This window comes from Pongo abelii, chromosome 20, assembly GCF_028885655.2.
Source record: "Pongo abelii isolate AG06213 chromosome 20, NHGRI_mPonAbe1-v2.0_pri, whole genome shotgun sequence".
NCBI lineage: Eukaryota > Metazoa > Chordata > Mammalia > Primates > Hominidae > Pongo > Pongo abelii.
In genome coordinates this window covers 25,172,239-25,198,900 of record NC_072005.2, presented here as the reverse complement: position 1 = coordinate 25,198,900, position 26,662 = coordinate 25,172,239, and positions in this window count along the sequence as shown.

The following is a 26,662-nucleotide window of genomic DNA, read 5'->3' as shown; positions in this document are numbered from 1 at the left end:
GTCTAGTTTTCGTGTGAAGATCTTTTCTATTCCAGCACAGGCCTGAAAGAGCTCCAAATGTCTACTTGCACATTCTACAAAAAGAGTGTTTCAAAACTGCTCTATCAAAAGTAAGGTTAACCTCGCTGAGTTGAATGCACACATCACAAAAAAGTTTGTGAGAATGCTTCCTTCTAGTTTTTATGTGAAGTTGTTTCCTTTTCCAGCTTAGGCTTCGAAGTACTCCAAATATCCACTTGCAGATTCTACAAAAAGAGTGTTCCCAAACTGCTCTAACAAAAGGACGTTTCAACTCTCCGAGTTGAATGCACAAATCACAAGGAAGTTGCTGAGAATGCTTCTGTATAGTTTTTATGTGAAGATATTTCCTTTTCCAGCATAGGCTTCAAAGCGCTCCATATATCCACTTGCAGATCCTACAAAAAGAGTGTTTCAAAACTACTCTATCAAAAGAAATGTTTACATCTGTGAGTTGAAAGCACACATCACAAAGAAGTTTCTGAGAATGCTTCTGTGTAGTTTTTATGTGAAGATATTTCCTTTCCCAGCATATCGTCAAAGCACTAAAAATGTCCACTTGAAGATTCTACAAAAAGAGTGTTTCAAAACTGCCCTATCAAAACGAAGGTTCAACTCTGTGAGCTGAATGGACTCATAACAAATACGTTTCTGAGAATGCTTCTGTCTAGTTTTTATGTGAAGTTATTTCCTTTTCCAGCATAGGCCTCAAAGCCCTCCAAATGTCCACTTGAATATTCTACAAAAATCTTGTTTCAAAACCGCTCTAAGAAAAGGAAGATCCAACTCTGTGAGTTGAATGCACACATCACAAAGAAGTTTCTGAGCATGCTTCTGTCTAATTTTTATGTGAAGTCATTTCCTTTTCCAGCAAAGGCCTCAAAGCACTCCAAATGTACACTTGAATGCACTCATCCCAAAGAAGTTTCTGAGAATGCTTCTCTCTACTTTTTATGTGAAGTTATTAGCTTTTCCAGCATAAGCCTCAAAGCGTTCCAAATATCCACTTGTAGCTTCCACAAAAAGACAGTTTCAAAACTGCTCTACCAAAAGGAAGTTTCAACTCCACGAGTTGAATGCAGACATCACAAAGATGTTTCTGAGAATACTTCTGTCCCGTTCTTATTTGAAGTTATACGATTTTCCAGCAGAGGTCTCAATCACTCCAAATATTCACTTGTAGATTTTACAAAAACAGTGTTTCAAAACTGCTCTAGCAAAAGGGATGTTCAACTTTGTGAGTTTAGCGCACACATCACAGAGAAGTTTTTGAGAATGCCTCTTTCTAGTTTTTATGTGAATATATTTCCTTTTCCAGCATAGTCCTCAAAGCGCTCCCAAAATTCACTTGCAGATTCCACAAAAAGTGTGTTCCCAACCTGCTATATCAAAAGGAAGGTTCAACTCTGTGATTTCGAAGCACACATCACAAAGAAGTTTCTGATAATGTTTCTGTCTAGGTTTTATGTGAAGACATTTCCTTATATAGCATTGTCCTCAAAGCACTCCAAATATCCACCTGCAGATTCTACAAAAAGAGTGTTTCAAAACTGCTCTGTCAAAAGGCAGGTTCAACACTGTGAGTTTAATGCACACATCACAAAAAAGTTTCTCAGAATGCTTCTGTCTCATTTTTATGCGAAGATATTTTCTTTTCTAGCATAGGCCTCAAAGCGCTCCAAATATCCACATGCAGATTCTACAATAAGAGTGTTTCAAAACTGTTCTATCAAAAGGAAGGTTCAACTCCGTGTTTAGAATGCATGCATCACAAAGACGTTTCTGAGAATACTTCTGTCTAGTTTTTGTGTGAAGATATTTCCTTTTCCAGCACAGGCCTGAAAGAGCTCCAAATGTCTACTTGCACACACTACAAAAGGAGTGATTCAAAACTGCTCTATCAAAAGGAAGGTTCAACTCTGTGAATTGAATGCACACATCATAAAGAAGTTTCTGACAATGCTTCTGTTTTGTTTTTATGTGAAGATATTTCCTTTATCCTGCAGAGGCTTCAAAGCGATCCAAGTATTCACTTGCAGATTTTGCAAAAAGAGTGTTTCAAAACTGCTCTAAAAAAAGGAAGGTTCAACTCTCTGAGTTGAATACACACATCACAAGGTGGTTTCGGAGATTGCTTCTGTATAGTTTTTATGAGAAGACATTTACTTTTCCAGTATAGGCTTCAAAGCGCTCCAAGTATCCACTTGCAGATGATACAAAACGAGTGTTTCAAAACTGCACTATCAGAAGGAAGGTTCAACTCTGTGAGTTGAATGCACACATCACAAGGAAGTTTCCGAGAATGCTTCTCTATCGTTTTTATGTGAAGATATTTCATTTACCATCATAGGCCTCAAATCATTCCAACTATTCACTTGCAGATCCTACAAAAAGAGTATTTCAAAACTCCTCTATCAAAAGGAAGGTTCAACTCTGTGAGTTCAATACACACATCACAAAGAGGTTTCTGAGAATGCTTCTTTCTACTTTTTGATTGAAGTTATTTCTTTTTTCAGCGTAGGCCTTAAAGCGCTCCAAATATCCACTTGCAGACTGTACAAAAAGACTGTTTCAGAACTGCTCCGCCAAAAGTAAGTTTAAAGTCTGTGTGTTGAACGCACACATTGCAAAGTAGTTTCTGAGAATGCTTCTGTCTTGTTTTTATGTGAAGATATTTCCTTTTCCAGCATAGGCCTCAAAGATATCCAAATGTCCACATGAAGATTCTTCAAAGAGAGGGTTTCAAAACTGCTCTATCAAAAGAAAGGTTCAACTCTGTGAGTTGAAAGCACACATCAAAAAGAAGTTTCTGGGAATGCATCTGTCTAGTTTTTATGTGAAGATATTTCCTTTTCCAGCATTGCGTCAAAGCGCTCTAAATCTCCAATGGAAGAGTCAATAAAAAGAGGGTTTCAAAACCGCTCTGCCAAAAGGAAGGTTCAACTCTGTGACTTGAATTCACTCGTAACAAATATGTTTCTGAGAATGCCTCTGTCTAGTTTTCATCTAAAAATATTTCCATTTCCCTCATAGGACTCAAAGGGCTCCAAATATCTACTTGCATATACTACAAAAAGATTCTTTCAAAACCGCTCTATTCAAGGGAAGGTTCAACTCTGTGAGTTGAATGTAAACATCACAAAGAAGTTTGATAGAGTGCTTCCGCCTTGTTTTTACGTGAAAATATTTGCTTTTCCAGCATAGGCCTCAAAGCGCTCCAAATATCCACTTGCGGATTCTACAAAAAGAGTGTTTCAGAATTGCTCTATCAAAAGGAAGGTTCAACTCTGTGAGTGGAATGCACACATCACAAAGAAGTTTCTGAGAATGCTTCTGTCTAGTTTTCGTGTGAAGATCTTTTCTATTCCAGCACAGGCCTGAAAGAGCTCCAAATGTCTACTTGCACATTCTACAAAAAGAGTGTTTCAAAACTGCTCTATCAAAAGGAAGGTTAAACTCGCTGAGTTGAATGCACACATCACGAAAAAGTTTGTGAGAATGCTTCCTTCTAGTTTTTATGTGCAGTTGTTTCTTTTTCCAGCTTAGGCTTCGAAGTGCTCCAAATATCCACTTGCAGATTCTACAAAAAGAGTGTTCCCAAACTGCTCTAACAAAAGGACGGTTCAACTCTCCGAGTTGAATGCACAAATCACAAGAAAGTTGCTGAGAATGCTTCTGTATAGTTTTTATGTGAAGATATTTCCTTTCCCAGCATAGGCATCAAAGCGCTCCATATATCCACTTGCAGATTCTACAAAAAGAGTGTTTCAAAACTACTCTATCAAAAGAAATGTTTACATCTGTGAGTTGAAAGCACACATCACAAAGAAGTTTCTGAGAATGCTTCTGTGTAGTTTTTATGTGAAGATATTTCTTTTCCAGCATATCGTCAAAGCACTAAAAATGTCCACTTGAAGATTCTACAAAAAGAGTGTTTCTAAACTGCCCTATCAAAACGAAGGTTCAACTCTGTGAGTTGAATGGACTCATAACAAATACGTTTCTAAGAATACTTCTGTCTAGTTTTTATGTGAAGTTATTTCCTTTTCCAGCATAGGCCTCAAAGCCCTCCAAATGTCCACTTGAATATTCTACAAAAATCTTGTTTCAAAACCGCTCTAAGAAAAGGAAGATCCAACTCTGTGAGTTGAATGCACACATCACAAAGAAGCTTCTGAGCATGCTTCTGTCTAATTTTTATGTGAAGTTATTTCCTTTTCCAGCAAAGGCCTCAAAGCACTCCAAATGTACACTTGAATGCACTCATCACAAAGAAGTTTCTGAGAATGCTTCTCTCTTCTTTTTATGTGAAGTTATTAGCTTTTCCAGCATAAGCCTCAAAGCGTTCCAAATATCCACTTGTAGCTTCCACAAAAAGACAGTTTCAAAACTGCTCTACCAAAAGGAAGTTTCAACTCCGCGAGTTGAATGCAGACATCACAAAGATGTTTCTGAGAATACTTCTGTCCCGTTCTTATTTGAAGTTATACGATTTTCCAGCACAGGTCTCAATCACTCCAAATATTCACTTGCAGATTTTACAAAAACAGTGTTTCAAAACTGCTCTAGCAAAAGGGATGTTCAACTTTGTGAGTTTAGCGCACATATCACAGAGAAGTTTTTGAGAATGCCTCTTTCTAGTTTTTATGTGAATATATTTCCTTTTCCAGCATAGTCCTCAAAGCGCTCCCAAAATTCACTTGCAGATTCCACAAAAAGTGTGTTCCAAACCTGCTATATCAAAAGGAAGGTTCAACTCTGTGATTTGGAAGCACACATCACAAAGAAGTTTCTGATAATGTTTCTGTCTAGGTTTTATGTGAAGACATTTCCTTATACAGCATTGTCCTCAAAGCACTCCAAATATCCACCTGCAGATTCTACAAAAAGAGTGTTTCAAAACTGCTCTGTCAAAAGGCAGGTTCAACACTGTGAGTTTAATGCACACATCACATAAAAGTTTCTGAGAATGCTTCTGTCTCATTTTTATGCGAAGATATTTTCTTTTCTAGCATAGGCCTCAAAGCGCTCCAAATATCCACATGCAGATTCTACAATAAGAGTGTTTCAAAACTGTTCTATCAAAAGGAAGGTTCAACTCCGTGTTTAGAATGCATGCATCACAAAGACGTTTCTGAGAATACTTCTGTCTAGTTTTTCTGTGAAGATATTTCCTTTTCCAGCACAGGCCTGAAAGAGCTCCAAATGTCTACTTGCACACACTACAAAAGGAGTGATTCAAAACTGCTCTATCAAAAGGAAGGTTCAACTCTGTGAATTGAATGCACACATCATAAAGAAGTTTCTGACAATGCTTCTGTTTTGTTTTTATGTGAAGATATTTCCTTTACCCTGCAGAGGCTTCAAAGCGATCCAAGTATTCACTTGCAGATTTTGCAAAAAGAGTGTTTCAAAACTGCTCTAAAAAAAGGAAGGTTCAACTCTCTGAGTTGAATACACACATCACAAGGTGGTTTCGGAGATTGCTTCTGTATAGTTTTTATGAGAAGACATTTACTTTTCCAGTATAGGCTTCAAAGCGCTCCAAGTATCCACTTGCAGATGATTCAAAACGAGTGTTTCAAAACTGCACTATCAGAAGGAAGGTTCAACTCTGTGAGTTGAATGCACACATCACAAGGAAGTTTCCGAGAATGCTTCTCTATCGTTTTTATGTGAAGATATTTCCTTTACCATCATAGGCCTCAAATCATTCCAACTATTCACTTGCAGATCCTACAAAAAGAGTATTTCAAAACTCCTCTATCAAAAGGAAGGTTCAACTCTGTGAGTTCAATACACACATCACAAAGAGGTTTCTGAGAATGCTTCTTTCTACTTTTTGATTGAAGTTATTTCTTTTTTCAGCGTAGGCCTTAAAGCGCTCCAAATATCCACTTGCAGACTGTACAAAAAGACTGTTTCAGAACTGCTCCGCCAAAAGTAAGTTTAAAGTCTGTGTGTTGAACGCACACATTGCAAAGTAGTTTCTGAGAATGCTTCTGTCTTGTTTTTATGTGAAGATATTTCCTTTTCCAGCATAGGCCTCAAAGATATCCAAATGTCCACATGAAGATTCTTCAAAGAGAGGGTTTCAAAACTGCTCTATCAAAAGAAAGGTTCAACTCTGTGAGTTGAAAGCACACATCAAAAAGAAGTTTCTGGGAATGCATCTGTCTAGTTTTTATGTGAAGATATTTCCTTTTCCAGCATTGCGTCAAAGCGCTCTAAATCTCCAATGGAAGAGTCAATAAAAAGAGGGTTTCAAAACCGCTCTGCCAAAAGGAAGGTTCAACTCTGTGACTTGAATTCACTCGTAACAAATATGTTTCTGAGAATGCCTCTGTCTAGTTTTCATCTAAAAATATTTCCATTTCCCTCATAGGACTCAAAGGGCTCCAAATATCTACTTGCATATACTACAAAAAGATTCTTTCAAAACCGCTCTATTCAAGGGAAGGTTCAACTCTGTGAGTTGAATGTAAACATCACAAAGAAGTTTGATAGAGTGCTTCCGCCTTGTTTTTACGTGAAAATATTTGCTTTTCCAGCATAGGCCTCAAAGCGCTCCAAATATCCACTTGCGGATTCTACAAAAAGAGTGTTTCAGAATTGCTCTATCAAAAGGAAGGTTCAACTCTGTGAGTGGAATGCACACATCACAAAGAAGTTTCTGAGAATGCTTCTGTCTAGTTTTCGTGTGAAGATCTTTTCTATTCCAGCACAGGCCTGAAAGAGCTCCAAATGTCTACTTGCACATTCTACAAAAAGAGTGTTTCAAAACTGCTCTATCAAAAGGAAGGTTAAACTCGCTGAGTTGAATGCACACATCACGAAAAAGTTTGTGAGAATGCTTCCTTCTAGTTTTTATGTGCAGTTGTTTCTTTTTCCAGCTTAGGCTTCGAAGTGCTCCAAATATCCACTTGCAGATTCTACAAAAAGAGTGTTCCCAAACTGCTCTAACAAAAGGACGGTTCAACTCTCCGAGTTGAATGCACAAATCACAAGAAAGTTGCTGAGAATGCTTCTGTATAGTTTTTATGTGAAGATATTTCCTTTTCCAGCATAGGCTTCAAAGTGCTCCATATATCCACTTGCAGATTCTACAAAAAGAGTGTTTCAAAACTACTCTATCAAAAGAAATGTTTACATCTGTGAGTTGAAAGCACACATCACAAAGAAGTTTCTGAGAATGCTTCTGTGTAGTTTTTATGTGAAGATATTTCTTTTCCAGCATATCGTCAAAGCACTAAAAATGTCCACTTGAAGATTCTACAAAAAGAGTGTTTCAAAACTGCCCTATCAAAACGAAGGTTCAACTCTGTGAGTTGAATGGAGTCATAACAAATACGTTTCTGAGAATGCTTCTGTCTAGTTTTTATGTGAAGTTATTTCCTTTTCCAGCATAGGCCTCAAAGCCCTCCAAATGTCCACTTGAATATTCTACAAAAATCTTGTTTCAAAACCGCTCTAAGAAAAGGAAGATCCAACTCTGTGAGTTGAATGCACACATCACAAAGAAGCTTCTGAGCATGCTTCTGTCTAATTTTTATGTGAAGTTATTTCCTTTTCCAGCAAAGGCCTCAAAGCACTCCAAATGTACACTTGAATGCACTCATCACAAAGAAGTTTCTGAGAATGCTTCTCTCTTCTTTTTATGTGAAGTTATTAGCTTTTCCAGCATAAGCCTCAAAGCGTTCCAAATATCCACTTGTAGCTTCCACAAAAAGACAGTTTCAAAACTGCTCTACCAAAAGGAAGTTTCAACTCCGCGAGTTGAATGCTGACATCACAAAGATGTTTCTGAGAATACTTCTGTCCCGTTCTTATTTGAAGTTATACGATTTTCCAGCACAGGTCTCAATCACTCCAAATATTCACTTGCAGATTTTACAAAAACTGTGTTTCAAAACTGCTCTAGCAAAAGGGATGTTCAACTTTGTGAGTTTAGCGCACACATCACAGAGAAGTTTTTGAGAATGCCTCTTTCTAGTTTTTATGTGAATATATTTCCTTTTCCAGCATAGTCCTCAAAGCGCTCCCAAAATTCACTTGCAGATTCCACAAAAAGTGTGTTCCAAACCTGCTATATCAAAAGGAAGGTTCAACTCTGTGATTTGGAAGCACACATCACAAAGAAGTTTCTGATAATGTTTCTGTCTAGGTTTTATGTGAAGACATTTCCTTATACAGCATTGTCCTCAAAGCACTCCAAATATCCACCTGCAGATTCTACAAAAAGAGTGTTTCAAAACTGCTCTGTCAAAAGGCAGGTTCAACACTGTGAGTTTAATGCACACATCACATAAAAGTTTCTGAGAATGCTTCTGTCTCATTTTTATGCGAAGATATTTTCTTTTCTAGCATAGGCCTCAAAGCGCTCCAAATATCCACATGCAGATTCTACAATAAGAGTGTTTCAAAACTGTTCTATCAAAAGGAAGGTTCAACTCCGTGTTTAGAATGCATGCATCACAAAGACGTTTCTGAGAATACTTCTGTCTAGTTTTTCTGTGAAGATATTTCCTTTTCCAGCACAGGCCTGAAAGAGCTCCAAATGTCTACTTGCACACACTACAAAAGGAGTGATTCAAAACTGCTCTATCAAAAGGAAGGTTCAACTCTGTGAATTGAATGCACACATCATAAAGAAGTTTCTGACAATGCTTCTGTTTTGTTTTTATGTGAAGATATTTCCTTTACCCTGCAGAGGCTTCAAAGCGATCCAAGTATTCACTTGCAGATTTTGCAAAAAGAGTGTTTCAAAACTGCTCTAAAAAAAGGAAGGTTCAACTCTCTGAGTTGAATACACACATCACAAGGTGGTTTCGGAGATTGCTTCTGTATAGTTTTTATGAGAAGACATTTACTTTTCCAGTATAGGCTTCAAAGCGCTCCAAGTATCCACTTGCAGATGATTCAAAACGAGTGTTTCAAAACTGCACTATCAGAAGGAAGGTTCAACTCTGTGAGTTGAATGCACACATCACAAGGAAGTTTCCGAGAATGCTTCTCTATCGTTTTTATGTGAAGATATTTCCTTTACCATCATAGGCCTCAAATCATTCCAACTATTCACTTGCAGATCCTACAAAAAGAGTATTTCAAAACTCCTCTATCAAAAGGAAGGTTCAACTCTGTGAGTTCAATACACACATCACAAAGAGGTTTCTGAGAATGCTTCTTTCTACTTTTTGATTGAAGTTATTTCTTTTTTCAGCGTAGGCCTTAAAGCACTCCAAATATCCACTTGCAGACTGTACAAAAAGACTGTTTCAGAACTGCTCCGCCAAAAGTAAGTTTAAAGTCTGTGTGTTGAACGCACACATTGCAAAGTAGTTTCTGAGAATGCTTCTGTCTTGTTTTTATGTGAAGATATTTCCTTTTCCAGCATAGGCCTCAAAGATATCCAAATGTCCACATGAAGATTCTTCAAAGAGAGGGTTTCAAAACTGCTCTATCAAAAGAAAGGTTCAACTCTGTGAGTTGAAAGCACACATCAAAAAGAAGTTTCTGGGAATGCATCTGTCTAGTTTTTATGTGAAGATATTTCCTTTTCCAGCATTGCGTCAAAGCGCTCTAAATCTCCAATGGAAGAGTCAATAAAAAGAGGGTTTCAAAACCGCTCTGCCAAAAGGAAGGTTCAACTCTGTGACTTGAATTCACTCGTAACAAATATGTTTCTGAGAATGCCTCTGTCTAGTTTTCATCTAAAAATATTTCCATTTCCCTCATAGGACTCAAAGGGCTCCAAATATCTACTTGCATATACTACAAAAAGATTCTTTCAAAACCGCTCTATTCAAGGGAAGGTTCAACTCTGTGAGTTGAATGTAAACATCACAAAGAAGTTTGATAGAGTGCTTCCGCCTTGTTTTTACGTGAAAATATTTGCTTTTCCAGCATAGGCCTCAAAGCGCTCCAAATATCCACTTGCGGATTCTACAAAAAGAGTGTTTCAGAATTGCTCTATCAAAAGGAAGGTTCAACTCTGTGAGTGGAATGCACACATCACAAAGAAGTTTCTGAGAATGCTTCTGTCTAGTTTTCGTGTGAAGATCTTTTCTATTCCAGCACAGGCCTGAAAGAGCTCCAAATGTCTACTTGCACATTCTACAAAAAGAGTGTTTCAAAACTGCTCTATCAAAAGGAAGGTTAAACTCGCTGAGTTGAATGCACACATCACGAAAAAGTTTGTGAGAATGCTTCCTTCTAGTTTTTATGTGCAGTTGTTTCTTTTTCCAGCTTAGGCTTCGAAGTGCTCCAAATATCCACTTGCAGATTCTACAAAAAGAGTGTTCCCAAACTGCTCTAACAAAAGGACGGTTCAACTCTCCGAGTTGAATGCACAAATCACAAGAAAGTTGCTGAGAATGCTTCTGTATAGTTTTTATGTGAAGATATTTCCTTTTCCAGCATAGGCTTCAAAGTGCTCCATATATCCACTTGCAGATTCTACAAAAAGAGTGTTTCAAAACTACTCTATCAAAAGAAATGTTTACATCTGTGAGTTGAAAGCACACATCACAAAGAAGTTTCTGAGAATGCTTCTGTGTAGTTTTTATGTGAAGATATTTCTTTTCCAGCATATCGTCAAAGCACTAAAAATGTCCACTTGAAGATTCTACAAAAAGAGTGTTTCAAAACTGCCCTATCAAAACGAAGGTTCAACTCTGTGAGTTGAATGGAGTCATAACAAATACGTTTCTGAGAATGCTTCTGTCTAGTTTTTATGTGAAGTTATTTCCTTTTCCAGCATAGGCCTCAAAGCCCTCCAAATGTCCACTTGAATATTCTACAAAAATCTTGTTTCAAAACCGCTCTAAGAAAAGGAAGATCCAACTCTGTGAGTTGAATGCACACATCACAAAGAAGCTTCTGAGCATGCTTCTGTCTAATTTTTATGTGAAGTTATTTCCTTTTCCAGCAAAGGCCTCAAAGCACTCCAAATGTACACTTGAATGCACTCATCACAAAGAAGTTTCTGAGAATGCTTCTCTCTTCTTTTTATGTGAAGTTATTAGCTTTTCCAGCATAAGCCTCAAAGCGTTCCAAATATCCACTTGTAGCTTCCACAAAAAGACAGTTTCAAAACTGCTCTACCAAAAGGAAGTTTCAACTCCGCGAGTTGAATGCAGACATCACAAAGATGTTTCTGAGAATACTTCTGTCCCGTTCTTATTTGAAGTTATACGATTTTCCAGCACAGGTCTCAATCACTCCAAATATTCACTTGCAGATTTTACAAAAACAGTGTTTCAAAACTGCTCTAGCAAAAGGGATGTTCAACTTTGTGAGTTTAGCGCACATATCACAGAGAAGTTTTTGAGAATGCCTCTTTCTAGTTTTTATGTGAATATATTTCCTTTTCCAGCATAGTCCTCAAAGCGCTCCCAAAATTCACTTGCAGATTCCACAAAAAGTGTGTTCCAAACCTGCTATATCAAAAGGAAGGTTCAACTCTGTGATTTGGAAGCACACATCACAAAGAAGTTTCTGATAATGTTTCTGTCTAGGTTTTATGTGAAGACATTTCCTTATACAGCATTGTCCTCAAAGCACTCCAAATATCCACCTGCAGATTCTACAAAAAGAGTGTTTCAAAACTGCTCTGTCAAAAGGCAGGTTCAACACTGTGAGTTTAATGCACACATCACATAAAAGTTTCTGAGAATGCTTCTGTCTCATTTTTATGCGAAGATATTTTCTTTTCTAGCATAGGCCTCAAAGCGCTCCAAATATCCACATGCAGATTCTACAATAAGAGTGTTTCAAAACTGTTCTATCAAAAGGAAGGTTCAACTCCGTGTTTAGAATGCATGCATCACAAAGACGTTTCTGAGAATACTTCTGTCTAGTTTTTCTGTGAAGATATTTCCTTTTCCAGCACAGGCCTGAAAGAGCTCCAAATGTCTACTTGCACACACTACAAAAGGAGTGATTCAAAACTGCTCTATCAAAAGGAAGGTTCAACTCTGTGAATTGAATGCACACATCATAAAGAAGTTTCTGACAATGCTTCTGTTTTGTTTTTATGTGAAGATATTTCCTTTACCCTGCAGAGGCTTCAAAGCGATCCAAGTATTCACTTGCAGATTTTGCAAAAAGAGTGTTTCAAAACTGCTCTAAAAAAAGGAAGGTTCAACTCTCTGAGTTGAATACACACATCACAAGGTGGTTTCGGAGATTGCTTCTGTATAGTTTTTATGAGAAGACATTTACTTTTCCAGTATAGGCTTCAAAGCGCTCCAAGTATCCACTTGCAGATGATTCAAAACGAGTGTTTCAAAACTGCACTATCAGAAGGAAGGTTCAACTCTGTGAGTTGAATGCACACATCACAAGGAAGTTTCCGAGAATGCTTCTCTATCGTTTTTATGTGAAGATATTTCCTTTACCATCATAGGCCTCAAATCATTCCAACTATTCACTTGCAGATCCTACAAAAAGAGTATTTCAAAACTCCTCTATCAAAAGGAAGGTTCAACTCTGTGAGTTCAATACACACATCACAAAGAGGTTTCTGAGAATGCTTCTTTCTACTTTTTGATTGAAGTTATTTCTTTTTTCAGCGTAGGCCTTAAAGCACTCCAAATATCCACTTGCAGACTGTACAAAAAGACTGTTTCAGAACTGCTCCGCCAAAAGTAAGTTTAAAGTCTGTGTGTTGAACGCACACATTGCAAAGTAGTTTCTGAGAATGCTTCTGTCTTGTTTTTATGTGAAGATATTTCCTTTTCCAGCATAGGCCTCAAAGATATCCAAATGTCCACATGAAGATTCTTCAAAGAGAGGGTTTCAAAACTGCTCTATCAAAAGAAAGGTTCAACTCTGTGAGTTGAAAGCACACATCAAAAAGAAGTTTCTGGGAATGCATCTGTCTAGTTTTTATGTGAAGATATTTCCTTTTCCAGCATTGCGTCAAAGCGCTCTAAATCTCCAATGGAAGAGTCAATAAAAAGAGGGTTTCAAAACCGCTCTGCCAAAAGGAAGGTTCAACTCTGTGACTTGAATTCACTCGTAACAAATATGTTTCTGAGAATGCCTCTGTCTAGTTTTCATCTAAAAATATTTCCATTTCCCTCATAGGACTCAAAGGGCTCCAAATATCTACTTGCATATACTACAAAAAGATTCTTTCAAAACCGCTCTATTCAAGGGAAGGTTCAACTCTGTGAGTTGAATGTAAACATCACAAAGAAGTTTGATAGAGTGCTTCCGCCTTGTTTTTACGTGAAAATATTTGCTTTTCCAGCATAGGCCTCAAAGCGCTCCAAATATCCACTTGCGGATTCTACAAAAAGAGTGTTTCAGAATTGCTCTATCAAAAGGAAGGTTCAACTCTGTGAGTGGAATGCACACATCACAAAGAAGTTTCTGAGAATGCTTCTGTCTAGTTTTCGTGTGAAGATCTTTTCTATTCCAGCACAGGCCTGAAAGAGCTCCAAATGTCTACTTGCACATTCTACAAAAAGAGTGTTTCAAAACTGCTCTATCAAAAGGAAGGTTAAACTCGCTGAGTTGAATGCACACATCACGAAAAAGTTTGTGAGAATGCTTCCTTCTAGTTTTTATGTGCAGTTGTTTCCTTTTCCAGCTTAGGCTTCGAAGTGCTCCAAATATCCACTTGCAGATTCTACAAAAAGAGTGTTCCCAAACTGCTCTAACAAAAGGACGGTTCAACTCTCCGAGTTGAATGCACAAATCACAAGAAAGTTGCTGAGAATGCTTCTGTATAGTTTTTATGTGAAGATATTTCCTTTTCCAGCATAGGCTTCAAAGTGCTCCATATATCCACTTGCAGATTCTACAAAAAGAGTGTTTCAAAACTACTCTATCAAAAGAAATGTTTACATCTGTGAGTTGAAAGCACACATCACAAAGAAGTTTCTGAGAATGCTTCTGTGTAGTTTTTATGTGAAGATATTTCTTTTCCAGCATATCGTCAAAGCACTAAAAATGTCCACTTGAAGATTCTACAAAAAGAGTGTTTCAAAACTGCCCTATCAAAACGAAGGTTCAACTCTGTGAGTTGAATGGAGTCATAACAAATACGTTTCTGAGAATGCTTCTGTCTAGTTTTTATGTGAAGTTATTTCCTTTTCCAGCATAGGCCTCAAAGCCCTCCAAATGTCCACTTGAATATTCTACAAAAATCTTGTTTCAAAACCGCTCTAAGAAAAGGAAGATCCAACTCTGTGAGTTGAATGCACACATCACAAAGAAGCTTCTGAGCATGCTTCTGTCTAATTTTTATGTGAAGTTATTTCCTTTTCCAGCAAAGGCCTCAAAGCACTCCAAATGTACACTTGAATGCACTCATCACAAAGAAGTTTCTGAGAATGCTTCTCTCTTCTTTTTATGTGAAGTTATTAGCTTTTCCAGCATAAGCCTCAAAGCGTTCCAAATATCCACTTGTAGCTTCCACAAAAAGACAGTTTCAAAACTGCTCTACCAAAAGGAAGTTTCAACTCCGCGAGTTGAATGCTGACATCACAAAGATGTTTCTGAGAATACTTCTGTCCCGTTCTTATTTGAAGTTATACGATTTTCCAGCACAGGTCTCAATCACTCCAAATATTCACTTGCAGATTTTACAAAAACTGTGTTTCAAAACTGCTCTAGCAAAAGGGATGTTCAACTTTGTGAGTTTAGCGCACACATCACAGAGAAGTTTTTGAGAATGCCTCTTTCTAGTTTTTATGTGAATATATTTCCTTTTCCAGCATAGTCCTCAAAGCGCTCCCAAAATTCACTTGCAGATTCCAAAAAAAGTGTGTTCCAAACCTGCTATATCAAAAGGAAGGTTCAACTCTGTGATTTGGAAGCACACATCACAAAGAAGTTTCTGATAATGTTTCTGTCTAGGTTTTATGTGAAGACATTTCCTTATATAGCATTGTCCTCAAAGCACTCCAAATATCCACCTGCAGATTCTACAAAAAGAGTGTTTCAAAACTGCTCTGTCAAAAGGCAGGTTGAACACTGTGAGTTTAATGCACACATCACAAAAAAGTTTCTGAGAATGCTTCTGTCTCATTTTTACGCGAAGATATTTCCTTTTCTAGCATAGGCCTCAAAGCGCTCCAAATATCCACATGCAGATCCTACAATAAGAGTGTTTCAAAACTGTTCTATCAAAAGGAAGGTTCAACTCCGTGTTTAGAATGCATGCATCACAAAGACGTTTCTGAGAATACTTCTGTCTAGTTTTTGTGTGAAGATATTTCCTTTTCCAGCACAGACCTGAAAGAGCTCCAAATGTCTACTTGCACACACTACAAAAGGAGTGATTCAAAACTGCTCTATCAAAAGGAAGGTTCAACTCTGTGAATTGAATGCACACGTCATAAAGAAGTTTCTGACAATGCTTCTGTTTTGTTTTTATGTGAAGATATTTCCTTTACCCTGCAGAGGCTTCAAAGCGATCCAAGTATTCACTTGCAGATTTTGCAAAAAGAGTGTTTCAAAACTGCTCTAAAAAAAGGAAGGTTCAACTCTCTGAGTTGAATACACACATCACAAGGTGGTTTCGGAGATTGCTTCTGTATAGTTTTTATGAGAAGACATTTACTTTTCCAGTATAGGCTTCAAAGCGCTCCAAGTATCCACTTGCAGATGATACAAAACGAGTGTTTCAAAACTGCAGTATCAGAAGGAAGGTTCAACTCTGTGAGTTGAATGCACACATCACAAGGAAGTTTCCGAGAATGCTTCTCTATCGTTTTTATGTGAAGATATTTCCTTTACCATCACAGGCCTCAAATCATTCCAACTATTCACTTGCAGATCCTACAAAAAGAGTATTTCAAAACTCCTCTATCAAAAGGAAGGTTCAACTCTGTGAGTTCAATACACACATCACAAAGAGGTTTCTGAGAATGCTTCTTTCTACTTTTTGATTGAAGTTATTTCTTTTTTCAGCGTAGGCCTTAAAGCGCTCCAAATATCCACTTGCAGACTGTACAAAAAGACTGTTTCAGAACTGCTTCGCCAAAAGTAAGTTTAAAGTCTGTGTGTTGAACGCACACATTGCAAAGTAGTTTCTGAGAATGCTTCTGTCTTGTTTTTATGTGAAGATATTTCCTTTTCCAGCATAGGCCTCAAAGATATCCAAATGTCCACATGAAGATTCTTCAAAGAGAGGGTTTCAAAACTGCTCTATCAAAAGAAAGGTTCAACTCTGTGAGTTGAAAGCACACATCAAAAAGAAGTTTCTGGGAATGCATCTGTCTAGTTTTTATGTGAAGATATTTCCTTTTCCAGCATTGCGTCAAAGCGCTCTAAATCTCCAATGGAAGAGTCAATAAAAAGAGGGTTTCAAAACCGCTCTGCCAAAAGGAAGGTTCAACTCTGTGACTTGAGTTCACTCGTAACAAATATGTTTCTGAGAATGCCTCTGTCTAGTTTTCATCTAAAAATATTTCCATTTCCCTCATAGGACTCAAAGCGCTCCAAATATCTAGTTGCATATACTACAAAAAGATTCTTTCAAAACCGCTCTATTCAAGGGAAGGTTCAACTCTGTGAGTTGAATGTAAACATCACAGAGAAGTTTGATAGAGTGCTTCCGCCTTGTTTTTACGTGAAAATATTTCCTTTTCCAGCATAGGCCTCAAAGCGCTCCAAATATCCACTTGCGGATTCTACAAAAAGAGTGTTTCAGAATTGCTCTATCAAAAGGAAGGTTCAACTCTGTGAGTGTAATGCACACATCACAAAGAAGTTTCTGAGAATGCTTCTGTCTAGTTTTCGTGTGAAGATCTTTTCTATTCCAGCACAGGCCTGAAAGCGCTCCAAATGTCTACTTGCACATTCTACAAAAAGAGTGTTTCAAAACTGCTCTATCAAAAGTAAGGTTAACCTCGCTGAGTTGAATGCACACATCACAAAAAAGTTTGTGAGAATGCTTCCTTCTAGTTTTTATGTGAAGTTGTTTCCTTTTCCAGCTTAGGCTTCGAAGTACTCCAAATATCCACTTGCAGATTCTACAAAAAGAGTGTTCCCAAACTGCTCTAACAAAAGGACGTTTCAACTCTCCGAGTTGAATGCACAAATCACAAGGAAGTTGCTGAGAATGCTTCTGTATAGTTTTTATGTGAAGATATTTCCTTTTCCAGCATAGGCTTCAAAGCGCTCCATATATCCACTTGCAGATTCTACAAAAAGAGTGTTTCAAAACTACTCTATCAAAAGAAATGTTTACATCTGTGAGTTGAAAGCACACATCACAAAGAAGTTTCTGAGAATGCTTCTGTGTAGTTTTTATGTGAAGATATTTCCTTTCCCAGCATATCGTCAAAGCACTAAAAATGTCCACTTGAAGATTCTACAAAAAGAGTGTTTCAAAACTGCCCTATCAAAACGAAGGTTCAACTCTGTGAGCTGAATGGACTCATAACAAATACGTTTCTGAGAATGCTTCTGTCTAGTTTTTATGTGAAGTTATTTCCTTTTCCAGCATAGGCCTCAAAGCCCTCCAAATGTCCACTTGAATATTCTACAAAAATCTTGTTTCAAAACCGCTCTAAGAAAAGGAAGATCCAACTCTGTGAGTTGAATGCACACATCACAAAGAAGTTTCTGAGCATGCTTCTGTCTAATTTTTATGTGAAGTCATTTCCTTTTCCAGCAAAGGCCTCAAAGCACTCCAAATGTACACTTGAATGCACTCATCCCAAAGAAGTTTCTGAGAATGCTTCTCTCTACTTTTTATGTGAAGTTATTAGCTTTTCCAGCATAAGCCTCAAAGCGTTCCAAATATCCACTTGTAGCTTCCACAAAAAGACAGTTTCAAAACTGCTCTACCAAAAGGAAGTTTCAACTCCGCGAGTTGAATGCAGACATCACAAAGATGTTTCTGAGAATACTTCTGTCCCGTTCTTATTTGAAGTTATATGATTTTCCAGCAGAGGTCTCAATCACTCCAAATATTCACTTGCAGATTTTACAAAAACAGTGTTTCAAAACTGCTCTAGCAAAAGGGATGTTCAACTTTGTGAGTTTAGCGCACACATCACAGAGAAGTTTTTGAGAATGCCTCTTTCTAGTTTTTATGTGAATATATTTCCTTTTCCAGCATAGTCCTCAAAGCGCTCCCAAAATTCACTTGCAGATTCCACAAAAAGTGTGTTCCCAACCTGCTATATCAAAAGGAAGGTTCAACTCTGTGATTTGGAAGCACACATCACAAAGAAGTTTCTGATAATGTTTCTGTCTAGGTTTTATGTGAAGACATTTCCTTATATAGCATTGTCCTCAAAGCACTCCAAATATCCACCTGCAGATTCTACAAAAAGAGTGTTTCAAAACTGCTCTGTCAAAAGGCAGGTTCAACACTGTGAGTTTAATGCACACATCACAAAAAAGTTTCTGAGAATGCTTCTGTCTCATTTTTATGCGAAGATATTTTCTTTTCTAGCATAGGCCTCAAAGCGCTCCAAATATCCACATGCAGATTCTACAATAAGAGTGTTTCAAAACTGTTCTATCAAAAGGAAGGTTCAACTCCGTGTTTTGAATGCATGCATCACAAAGACGTTTCTGAGAATACTTCTGTCTAGTTTTTGTGTGAAGATATTTCCTTTTCCAGCACAGGCCTGAAAGAGCTCCAAATGTCTACTTGCACACACTACAAAAGGAGTGTTTCAAAACTGCTCTATCAAAAGGAAGGTTCAACTCTGTGAATTGAATGCACACGTCATAAAGAAGTTTCTGACGATGCTTCTGTTTTGTTTTTATGTGAAGATATTTCCTTTACCCTGCAGAGGCTTCAAAGCGATCCAAGTATTCACTTGCAGATTTTGCAAAAAGAGTGTTTCAAAACTGCTCTAAAAAAAGGAAGATTCAACTCTCTGAGTTGAATACACACATCACAAGGTGGTTTCGGAGATTGCTTCTGTATAGTTTTTATGAGAAGACATTTACTTTTCCAGTATAGGCTTCAAAGCGCTCCAAGTATCCACTTGCAGATGATACAAAACGAGTGTTTCAAAACTGCACTATCAGAAGGAAGGTTCAACTCTGTGAGTTGAATGCACACATCACAAGGAAGTTTCCGAGAATGCTTCTCTATCGTTTTTATGTGAAGATATTTCCTTTACCATCATAGGCCTCAAATCATTCCAACTATTCACTTGCAGATCCTACAAAAAGAGTATTTCAAAACTCCTCTATCAAAAGGAAGGTTCAACTCTGTGAGTTCAATACACACATCACAAAGAGGTTTCTGAGAATGCTTCTTTCTACTTTTTGATTGAAGTTATTTCTTTTTTCAGCGTAGGACTTAAAGCGCTCCAAATACCCACTTGCACACTGTACAAAAAGACTGTTTCAGAACTGCTCCGCCAAAAGTAAGTTTAAAGTCTGTGTGTTGAACGCACACATTGCAAAGTAGTTTCTGAGAATGCTTCTGTCTTGTTTTTATGTGAAGATATTTCCTTTTCCAGCATAGGCCTCAAAGATATCCAAATGTCCACATGAAGATTCTTCAAAGAGAGGGTTTCAAAACTGCTCTATCAAAAGAAAGGTTCAACTCTGTGAGTTGAAAGCACACATCAAAAAGAAGTTTCTGGGAATGCATCTGTCTAGTTTTTATGTGAAGATATTTCCTTTTCCAGCATTGCGTCAAAGCGCTCTAAATCTCCAATGGAAGAGTCAATAAAAAGAGGGTTTCAAAACCGCTCTGCCAAAAGGAAGGTTCAACTCTGTGACTTGAATTCACTCGTAACAAATATGTTTCTGAGAATGCCTCTGTCTAGTTTTCATCTAAAAATATTTCCATTTCCCTCATAGGACTCAAAGGGCTCCAAATATCTACTTGCATATACTACAAAAAGATTCTTTCAAAACCGCTCTATTCAAGGGAAGGTTCAACTCTGTGAGTTGAATGTAAACATCACAAAGAAGTTTGATAGAGTGCTTCCGCCTTGTTTTTACGTGAAAATATTTGCTTTTCCAGCATAGGCCTCAAAGCGCTCCAAATATCCACTTGCGGATTCTACAAAAAGAGTGTTTCAGAATTGCTCTATCAAAAGGAAGGTTCAACTCTGTGAGTGGAATGCACACATCACAAAGAAGTTTCTGAGAATGCTTCTGTCTAGTTTTCGTGTGAAGATCTTTTCTATTCCAGCACAGGCCTGAAAGAGCTCCAAATGTCTACTTGCACATTCTACAAAAAGAGTGTTTCAAAACTGCTCTATCAAAAGGAAGGTTAAACTCGCTGAGTTGAATGCACACATCACGAAAAAGTTTGTGAGAATGCTTCCTTCTAGTTTTTATGTGCAGTTGTTTCTTTTTCCAGCTTAGGCTTCGAAGTGCTCCAAATATCCACTTGCAGATTCTACAAAAAGAGTGTTCCCAAACTGCTCTAACAAAAGGACGGTTCAACTCTCCGAGTTGAATGCACAAATCACAAGAAAGTTGCTGAGAATGCTTCTGTATAGTTTTTATGTGAAGATATTTCCTTTTCCAGCATAGGCTTCAAAGTGCTCCATATATCCACTTGCAGATTCTACAAAAAGAGTGTTTCAAAACTACTCTATCAAAAGAAATGTTTACATCTGTGAGTTGAAAGCACACATCACAAAGAAGTTTCTGAGAATGCTTCTGTGTAGTTTTTATGTGAAGATATTTCTTTTCCAGCATATCGTCAAAGCACTAAAAATGTCCACTTGAAGATTCTACAAAAAGAGTGTTTCAAAACTGCCCTATCAAAACGAAGGTTCAACTCTGTGAGTTGAATGGAGTCATAACAAATACGTTTCTGAGAATGCTTCTGTCTAGTTTTTATGTGAAGTTATTTCCTTTTCCAGCATAGGCCTCAAAGCCCTCCAAATGTCCACTTGAATATTCTACAAAAATCTTGTTTCAAAACCGCTCTAAGAAAAGGAAGATCCAACTCTGTGAGTTGAATGCACACATCACAAAGAAGCTTCTGAGCATGCTTCTGTCTAATTTTTATGTGAAGTTATTTCCTTTTCCAGCAAAGGCCTCAAAGCACTCCAAATGTACACTTGAATGCACTCATCACAAAGAAGTTTCTGAGAATGCTTCTCTCTTCTTTTTATGTGAAGTTATTAGCTTTTCCAGCATAAGCCTCAAAGCGTTCCAAATATCCACTTGTAGCTTCCACAAAAAGACAGTTTCAAAACTGCTCTACCAAAAGGAAGTTTCAACTCCGCGAGTTGAATGCTGACATCACAAAGATGTTTCTGAGAATACTTCTGTCCCGTTCTTATTTGAAGTTATACGATTTTCCAGCACAGGTCTCAATCACTCCAAATATTCACTTGCAGATTTTACAAAAACTGTGTTTCAAAACTGCTCTAGCAAAAGGGATGTTCAACTTTGTGAGTTTAGCGCACACATCACAGAGAAGTTTTTGAGAATGCCTCTTTCTAGTTTTTATGTGAATATATTTCCTTTTCCAGCATAGTCCTCAAAGCGCTCCCAAAATTCACTTGCAGATTCCAAAAAAAGTGTGTTCCAAACCTGCTATATCAAAAGGAAGGTTCAACTCTGTGATTTGGAAGCACACATCACAAAGAAGTTTCTGATAATGTTTCTGTCTAGGTTTTATGTGAAGACATTTCCTTATATAGCATTGTCCTCAAAGCACTCCAAATATCCACCTGCAGATTCTACAAAAAGAGTGTTTCAAAACTGCTCTGTCAAAAGGCAGGTTGAACACTGTGAGTTTAATGCACACATCACAAAAAAGTTTCTGAGAATGCTTCTGTCTCATTTTTACGCGAAGATATTTCCTTTTCTAGCATAGGCCTCAAAGCGCTCCAAATATCCACATGCAGATCCTACAATAAGAGTGTTTCAAAACTGTTCTATCAAAAGGAAGGTTCAACTCCGTGTTTAGAATGCATGCATCACAAAGACGTTTCTGAGAATACTTCTGTCTAGTTTTTGTGTGAAGATATTTCCTTTTCCAGCACAGGCCTGAAAGAGCTCCAAATGTCTACTTGCACACACTACAAAAGGAGTGATTCAAAACTGCTCTATCAAAAGGAAGGTTCAACTCTGTGAATTGAATGCACACGTCATAAAGAAGTTTCTGACAATGCTTCTGTTTTGTTTTTATGTGAAGATATTTCCTTTACCCTGCAGAGGCTTCAAAGCGATCCAAGTATTCACTTGCAGATTTTGCAAAAAGAGTGTTTCAAAACTGCTCTAAAAAAAGGAAGGTTCAACTCTCTGAGTTGAATACACACATCACAAGGTGGTTTCGGAGATTGCTTCTGTATAGTTTTTATGAGAAGACATTTACTTTTCCAGTATAGGCTTCAAAGCGCTCCAAGTATCCACTTGCAGATGATACAAAACGAGTGTTTCAAAACTGCACTATCAGAAGGAAGGTTCAACTCTGTGAGTTGAATGCACACATCACAAGGAAGTTTCCGAGAATGCTTCTCTATCGTTTTTATGTGAAGATATTTCCTTTACCATCACAGGCCTCAAATCATTCCAACTATTCACTTGCAGATCCTACAAAAAGAGTATTTCAAAACTCCTCTATCAAAAGGAAGGTTCAACTCTGTGAGTTCAATACACACATCACAAAGAGGTTTCTGAGAATGCTTCTTTCTACTTTTTGATTGAAGTTATTTCTTTTTTCAGCGTAGGCCTTAAAGCGCTCCAAATATCCACTTGCAGACTGTACAAAAAGACTGTTTCAGAACTGCTTCGCCAAAAGTAAGTTTAAAGTCTGTGTGTTGAACGCACACATTGCAAAGTAGTTTCTGAGAATGCTTCTGTCTTGTTTTTATGTGAAGATATTTCCTTTTCCAGCATAGGCCTCAAAGATATCCAAATGTCCACATGAAGATTCTTCAAAGAGAGGGTTTCAAAACTGCTCTATCAAAAGAAAGGTTCAACTCTGTGAGTTGAAAGCACACATCAAAAAGAAGTTTCTGGGAATGCATCTGTCTAGTTTTTATGTGAAGATATTTCCTTTTCCAGCATTGCGTCAAAGCGCTCTAAATCTCCAATGGAAGAGTCAATAAAAAGAGGGTTTCAAAACCGCTCTGCCAAAAGGAAGGTTCAACTCTGTGACTTGAGTTCACTCGTAACAAATATGTTTCTGAGAATGCCTCTGTCTAGTTTTCATCTAAAAATATTTCCATTTCCCTCATAGGACTCAAAGCGCTCCAAATATCTAGTTGCATATACTACAAAAAGATTCTTTCAAAACCGCTCTATTCAAGGGAAGGTTCAACTCTGTGAGTTGAATGTAAACATCACAGAGAAGTTTGATAGAGTGCTTCCGCCTTGTTTTTACGTGAAAATATTTCCTTTTCCAGCATAGGCCTCAAAGCGCTCCAAATATCCACTTGCGGATTCTACAAAAAGAGTGTTTCAGAATTGCTCTATCAAAAGGAAGGTTCAACTCTGTGAGTGGAATGCACACATCACAAAGAAGTTTCTGAGAATGCTTCTGTCTAGTTTTCGTGTGAAGATCTTTTCTATTCCAGCACAGGCCTGAAAGAGCTCCAAATGTCTACTTGCACATTCTACAAAAAGAGTGTTTCAAAACTGCTCTATCAAAAGTAAGGTTAACCTCGCTGAGTTGAATGCACACATCACAAAAAAGTTTGTGAGAATGCTTCCTTCTAGTTTTTATGTGAAGTTGTTTCCTTTTCCAGCTTAGGCTTCGAAGTACTCCAAATATCCACTTGCAGATTCTACAAAAAGAGTGTTCCCAAACTGCTCTAACAAAAGGACGTTTCAACTCTCCGAGTTGAATGCACAAATCACAAGGAAGTTGCTGAGAATGCTTCTGTATAGTTTTTATGTGAAGATATTTCCTTTTCCAGCATAGGCTTCAAAGCGCTCCATATATCCACTTGCAGATTCTACAAAAAGAGTGTTTCAAAACTACTCTATCAAAAGAAATGTTTACATCTGTGAGTTGAAAGCACACATCACAAAGAAGTTTCTGAGAATGCTTCTGTGTAGTTTTTATGTGAAGATATTTCCTTTCCCAGCATATCGTCAAAGCACTAAAAATGTCCACTTGAAGATTCTACAAAAAGAGTGTTTCAAAACTGCCCTATCAAAACGAAGGTTCAACTCTGTGAGCTGAATGGACTCATAACAAATACGTTTCTGAGAATGCTTCTGTCTAGTTTTTATGTGAAGTTATTTCCTTTTCCAGCATAGGCCTCAAAGCCCTCCAAATGTCCACTTGAATATTCTACAAAAATCTTGTTTCAAAACCGCTCTAAGAAAAGGAAGATCCAACTCTGTGAGTTGAATGCACACATCACAAAGAAGTTTCTGAGCATGCTTCTGTCTAATTTTTATGTGAAGTCATTTCCTTTTCCAGCAAAGGCCTCAAAGCACTCCAAATGTACACTTGAATGCACTCATCCCAAAGAAGTTTCTGAGAATGCTTCTCTCTACTTTTTATGTGAAGTTATTAGCTTTTCCAGCATAAGCCTCAAAGCGTTCCAAATATCCACTTGTAGCTTCCACAAAAAGACAGTTTCAAAACTGCTCTACCAAAAGGAAGTTTCAACTCCGCGAGTTGAATGCAGACATCACAAAGATGTTTCTGAGAATACTTCTGTCCCGTTCTTATTTGAAGTTATATGATTTTCCAGCAGAGGTCTCAATCACTCCAAATATTCACTTGCAGATTTTACAAAAACAGTGTTTCAAAACTGCTCTAGCAAAAGGGATGTTCAACTTTGTGAGTTTAGCGCACACATCACAGAGAAGTTTTTGAGAATGCCTCTTTCTCGTTTTTATGTGAATATATTTCCTTTTCCAGCATAGTCCTCAAAGCGCTCCCAAAATTCACTTGCAGATTCCACAAAAAGTGTGTTCCCAACCTGCTATATCAAAAGGAAGGTTCAACTCTGTGATTTGGAAGCACACATCACAAAGAAGTTTCTGATAATGTTTCTGTCTAGGTTTTATGTGAAGACATTTCCTTATATAGCATTGTCCTCAAAGCACTCCAAATATCCACCTGCAGATTCTACAAAAAGAGTGTTTCAAAACTGCTCTGTCAAAAGGCAGGTTTAACACTGTGAGTTTAATGCACACATCACAAAAAAGTTTCTGAGAATGCTTCTGTCTCATTTTTATGCGAAGATATTTTCTTTTCTAGCATAGGCCTCAAAGCGCTCCAAATATCCACATGCAGATTCTACAATAAGAGTGTTTCAAAACTGTTCTATCAAAAGGAAGGTTCAACTCCGTGTTTTGAATGCATGCATCACAAAGACGTTTCTGAGAATACTTCTGTCTAGTTTTTGTGTGAAGATATTTCCTTTTCCAGCACAGGCCTGAAAGAGCTCCAAATGTCTACTTGCACACACTACAAAAGGAGTGTTTCAAAACTGCTCTATCAAAAGGAAGGTTCAACTCTGTGAATTGAATGCACACGTCATAAAGAAGTTTCTGACGATGCTTCTGTTTTGTTTTTATGTGAAGATATTTCCTTTACCCTGCAGAGGCTTCAAAGCGATCCAAGTATTCACTTGCAGATTTTGCAAAAAGAGTGTTTCAAAACTGCTCTAAAAAAAGGAAGATTCAACTCTCTGAGTTGAATACACACATCACAAGGTGGTTTCGGAGATTGCTTCTGTATAGTTTTTATGAGAAGACATTTACTTTTCCAGTATAGGCTTCAAAGCGCTCCAAGTATCCACTTGCAGATGATACAAAACGAGTGTTTCAAAACTGCACTATCAGAAGGAAGGTTCAACTCTGTGAGTTGAATGCACACATCACAAGGAAGTTTCCGAGAATGCTTCTCTATCGTTTTTATGTGAAGATATTTCCTTTACCATCATAGGCCTCAAATCATTCCAACTATTCACTTGCAGATCCTACAAAAAGAGTATTTCAAAACTCCTCTATCAAAAGGAAGGTTCAACTCTGTGAGTTCAATACACACATCACAAAGAGGTTTCTGAGAATGCTTCTTTCTACTTTTTGATTGAAGTTATTTCTTTTTTCAGCGTAGGACTTAAAGCGCTCCAAATACCCACTTGCACACTGTACAAAAAGACTGTTTCAGAACTGCTCCGCCAAAAGTAAGTTTAAAGTCTGTGTGTTGAACGCACACATTGCAAAGTAGTTTCTGAGAATGCTTCTGTCTTGTTTTTATGTGAAGATATTTCCTTTTCCAGCATAGGCCTCAAAGATATCCAAATGTCCAGATGAAGATTCTTCAAAGAGAGGGTTTCAAAACTGCTCTATCAAAAGAAAGGTTTAACTCTGTGAGTTGAAAGCACACATCAAAAAGAAGTTTCTGGGAATGCATCTGTCTAGTTTTTATGTGAAGATATTTCCTTTTCCAGCATTGCGTCAAAGCGCTCTAAATCTCCAATGGAAGAGTCAATAAAAAGAGGGTTTCAAAACCGCTCTGCCAAAAGGAAGGTTCAACTCTGTGACTTGAATTCACTCGTAACAAATATGTTTCTGAGAATGCCTCTGTCTAGTTTTTATCTAAAAATATTTCCATTTCCCTCATAGGACTCAAAGCGCTCCAAATATCTACTTGCATATACTACAAAAAGATTCTTTCAAAACCGCTCTATTCAAGGGAAGGTTCAACTCTGTGAGTTGAATGTAAACATCACAAAGAAGTTTGATAGAGTGCTTCCGCCTTGTTTTTACG